The sequence below is a fragment of the Cebus imitator genome, unplaced genomic scaffold (genome assembly GCF_001604975.1).
Source record: "Cebus imitator isolate Cc_AM_T3 unplaced genomic scaffold, Cebus_imitator-1.0 Scaffold5, whole genome shotgun sequence".
NCBI lineage: Eukaryota > Metazoa > Chordata > Mammalia > Primates > Cebidae > Cebus > Cebus imitator.
The window spans coordinates 5,402,543-5,407,032 of record NW_016107320.1 but is presented as its reverse complement, the minus strand read 5'-3'; positions in this window follow the sequence as shown (position 1 = coordinate 5,407,032).

Genomic DNA, 4,490 nt, shown 5'->3' with positions numbered 1-4,490 from the left:
ATCCTCTGATCTGAAGACTAAGCTCTGATTTTTTTTTCTTTTGCCCTAATTCCTATATAAGGGGTCTGGGGAGTCACGCTGTACAAGCCATAAATTATCATCAGATGGGTTTTATTTAACCCTGTGTATTGTGACTGACTTTCCAACCTGACTATGGAATAACGTTACAATATAAGGAAGAAAATAAAAATATTTTATCCCAAAACATGTTTCTTTGCCGTATCTTCATATGGCCTGCAAAGTTGTCCTTTGTGGGGAAAATTTTGCATCTGTAAAGATTCTCTATTAACATAGCTATATCTTTTTTTTTTCCAGGCCCTCGCAATCCTAAAGAGATGAAAAGTCTAGCACCTTTCTGTTGTTGTTGAAATGGCGTCTTGCTCTGTCACCCAGGCTGGAGTGCAGTGGCATGATCTCCACTCACTGCAACCTCTGCCTCCCGGGTTCAAGATTCTCCAGCCTCAGCCTCCCAAGTAGCTGGGATTACAGGCACATGTTACCATGCCCAGCTGATTTTTGCATTTTTAGTAGAGATGGGGAACCTAGGTCTCAGGCAACCTCCACCTCGCATGTTCAAGTGACTCTTACTTGATTCTTGTGCCTCAGTCACCCAAGTTGCTGGGATTACAGGTGCATGCCACCAAGCCTGGCTAGTTTTTGTATTTTTAGTAGAGACAGGGTTTCACCATGTTGGCCAGGCTGGTCTCAAACTCCTGATCTCAAGTGATCTGCCATCTCAGACTCCCAAAGTGCTCGGATTACAGGCCTGGTCCACCACACCAGGCCTGGGGATCAGAGTTTTTAAGGACAACTTTAAAAGCCTTAAACGTGAGCTGTGAGTGCTGATCGGTCAGGTCAGAGATGAACTCACAGGGCATTGAAGATGTCTTCTTGTGCTGAGTCAGTTCCTGGGTGGGGCCCACAAGATCAGATGAGCCAGGTTATTGATCTGGGTGGTGCCAGCTGATCCATCAAGTGCAGGGCCTGCAAAATATCTCAAGCACTGATCTTAAGAGCAGTGTAGGGAAGGTGAGAATCTTGTAGCCTCCAGTTGCATGAGTCCTAAACCATAATGTCCAATCTTGTGTCTAATTTGTCAGTCCTACAAAGGCAGTCTAGTCCCCAGGCAAGAAGGTGGTTTGTTCTGGGGAAGGGCTGTTGCCCAGGCTGGAGTGCAATGGCACCATCTCGGCTCACTGTAACCTCCGCCTCCCGAGTTCAGGCTATCCTCCTGCCTCAGTCTCCTGAGTAGCTGGGATTACAGGCAGCTGCACCATGCCCAGCTAATTTTTGTATTTTTAGTAGAAATGGTGTTTCGCTGTGTTGGCCAGGCTGGTCTCGAACTCCTGGCCTCAGGTGATTCACCAGCCTCAGCCTCCCAAAGTGCTGGAATTACAGACGTGAGCCACCATGTCCTGCCGCATCTTTGTTGTAAGCTATAAACTAAGTTCCTCTCAAAGTTAGTTCGGGCTTCGCCCGGGAAGGAACAAGAACAGCTTAAAGTCAGAACCAAGATGGAGTCGGTTAGATCTCTTTCACTGTCTGTCATAATTTTGCAAAGGCAGCTTTACTTCTCCCACAGCTTTGGCCACAGGGACTTAATTTATAGGGAGTGGCCTGTGGCAGCTGCTACCCCAGCCACTGCTGCACCGTGCTCGCCACACATCTGGGGTAGCCTTGCCTGGCAGAGGCCCTCTGGCTTCTCATTTTCCATTCCCCTCACTATGGTTAGGAGTGGGGGTGAGGGAACAGAGGAAGGAGGGCTGCCTACCATGGTCTGGGGCTTGAGGAATATGAGTTGTTGATTTAAATTTTAAAAACCCAGGGCAGTGCAGTGGCTCATGCCTGTAATCCCAGCACTTTGGGAGACCGAGGCAGGCTGATCACCTGATGTCTGGAGTTTAAGACCAGCCTGGTCAACATGGTGAAATCCCGTCTCTACTAAAAAAATATAAAAATTAGCCGGTTGTGATGGCAGGTGCCTGTAACCCCAGCTACTCGAGAGGCTGAGGCAGGATAGCTGCGCCATTGCACTCCAGCCTGGGCAACAAGAGTGAAACTCCATCTCCAAAATTAAAAAAATAAAAAATAAAGTGAGCCTCCCCCTAGACGGCATATAGTTTGATCATGTCCTTTTTATCCTTCTGCCAGTATTGTCTTTTGATTGAAGTGTTTAGTCAATTTATATTTAATGTAATTATTGATAAGGTAGGATTTTAATCTGCCATTTTGATATTTGTTTTCTATATTTCCTATGGCATTTTGTTGTTCCTCTATTCCTTTATTACTGCCTTCTTTTGTGTTAGATATTTTCTCATGTACCATTTTAATTCTCTTGTCATTTATTTTTTCCTTTTTTTTTTTTAGAGATGGGATCTTGCTGTGTTGCCCAGGCTAAACTTGAACTCCTAAGCTCAAGCGATCCTCCTACCTCAGCCTTCCAAGTAGCTGAGACTATAGGTATGTGCCATCACACCCAGCTGTTATCATTTCTCTTATGTATTTTCTATTTATTTTCTGTTGCCCTTGTGATTACAGTTAACATCTTAATTTATAACAATCTACTTTAAATTTATACCAACTTAATTTCAATAGCATACAAGAACTTTGTTCCTATATAGTTCTACTACCTCCCCACTAGTTTGTGCTGTAATAGTCATACAAAATAAGCCCAATACAGTTTTATAATTATTGCTTATTCAGTTATCTTTTAAATCAGGTAGAAGAAAGAAAGATTTACAAACAAAAAACATTTATAATGACTTTTATATTCACCTATATAAAAGGTACCTTTACTAGTGTGCTTTATTCATTTGTGTGGGTCAGAATTGCTGTCTATTTCCTTTTATTTGTACAGGGTCTCATTCAGTCACCCAGCCTGGAGTGCAGTGGTATAATCATAGCTCACTGCAGCTTCGAACTCCAGTGCTTAAGTGATCCGCTTGCCTCATCCTTCCAAAGTGTTGAGATTACAAGCATGAGCCACCATGCCTAACCCACAGCTTTGTTTCTTTTCTTTTTTAATTTATTTTATTTATTTATTTATTTATTTTGAGTCTCACTCTTTCTCCCAGGCTGGAGTGCAGTGGCACCATATATCAGCTCACTGCAACCTCCATCTCCTAGGTTCAAGCAATTCTTCTGCCTCAGCCTTCAGATTACAGGTGCCTACCACTGTGCCCAGCTAATTTTTTAATATTTTTAGTAGAGATGGGGTTTCATGTTGGCTAGGCTGGTCTCGAACTCCTAACCTAAGGTCATCCACCCACCTCGGCCTCTCAAAGTGCTGGGATTACTGGCGTGAGCCACCGCATCCTGCCCAGTTTTTTGTTTTTAACCAGTGAATGTCTTTATTTCTCCTTCACTTTTAAAGGAGAGCTTTCCTGGATATAGAATTATTGACTGCATACTTTTTAATTTTGTACTTCATATTTCACCCCAGTACCTTCTGGTCTCCATGATTTCTGATGAGAAATTCTGTTAATCTTACTGAGGCTTTACTGTATGTGACAAGGCACTTCTCTCTTGCTGCTTTCAAGATTGTCTTTGTCTTTGTCTTTGTCTTCAGCAGTTAGATTAGGATGTTTTTAAGTGTTGATCTCTTTAAGTTTATCTTACTTGGAGTTTGGTGAGGTGTGGATGTGTGTATTAATGTTTTTCATCATATTTGTGAAGTCGTAGGTCATTATTATTTCAGATATTAATTATGCCCTGTTCTCTGTCTCCTCTCTTCTGGGGCTCCCTTTATGGTATAGGCTGATGTGCTTGATGGTAGCTCAAAGATCTCCGAGTCTCTGTTTATTTTTATTCATTTATTTTCTTTCTATTCCTCAGATTGGATTATCTCAGTTGACCTATTTTCAAGTTTGCTGTTGTACCCCTTTAATGAATTTTTCATTTCAGGTTTTGTACTTTTCAACTTCAGAATTTCTATCTGGATCTTTTTTTAATCTAATTTCTATATTATCATTGATATTGTACATATGGTGACACATTGTTCTCATGCTTTCCTTTAGTTCTTTAGGCGTATTAGTTCTTTGAACATATTTTTAATAGCTGATTTAAAGTCTTTGTCTAGTAAGTATAATGTCTGGGCTTCCTAAAGGACACTGGCACCATATTACCTTTTTTGACCTAGTCTTATAAGTCAAGTAGCATCATTTTATTCAGGCAGTCACAGAAGTCCACCCAATTTCAACTGGGGAGTAGCAAGGCTCTGGAAGAGCAAGTGGGACCAGAAATGCTTCTGTGACTATTTGTGGAAAATATAATCTGCCACATTTACTACTGGAAAATTAAGTCACTAATGGCAGTACTGCTTATAGTCAAGTCACCAGTTCAATATACTTGTCTCAGCCTGCATTAGTACCATAAAGCACATATATGAAGATAATTTTTTTTTTTTTTTGAGACGGAGTCTTGCTCTGTGACCTAGGCTGGAGTGCAGTGGCGCAATCTCAGCTCACTGCAACCTCCGCCTCCCGGGTTCA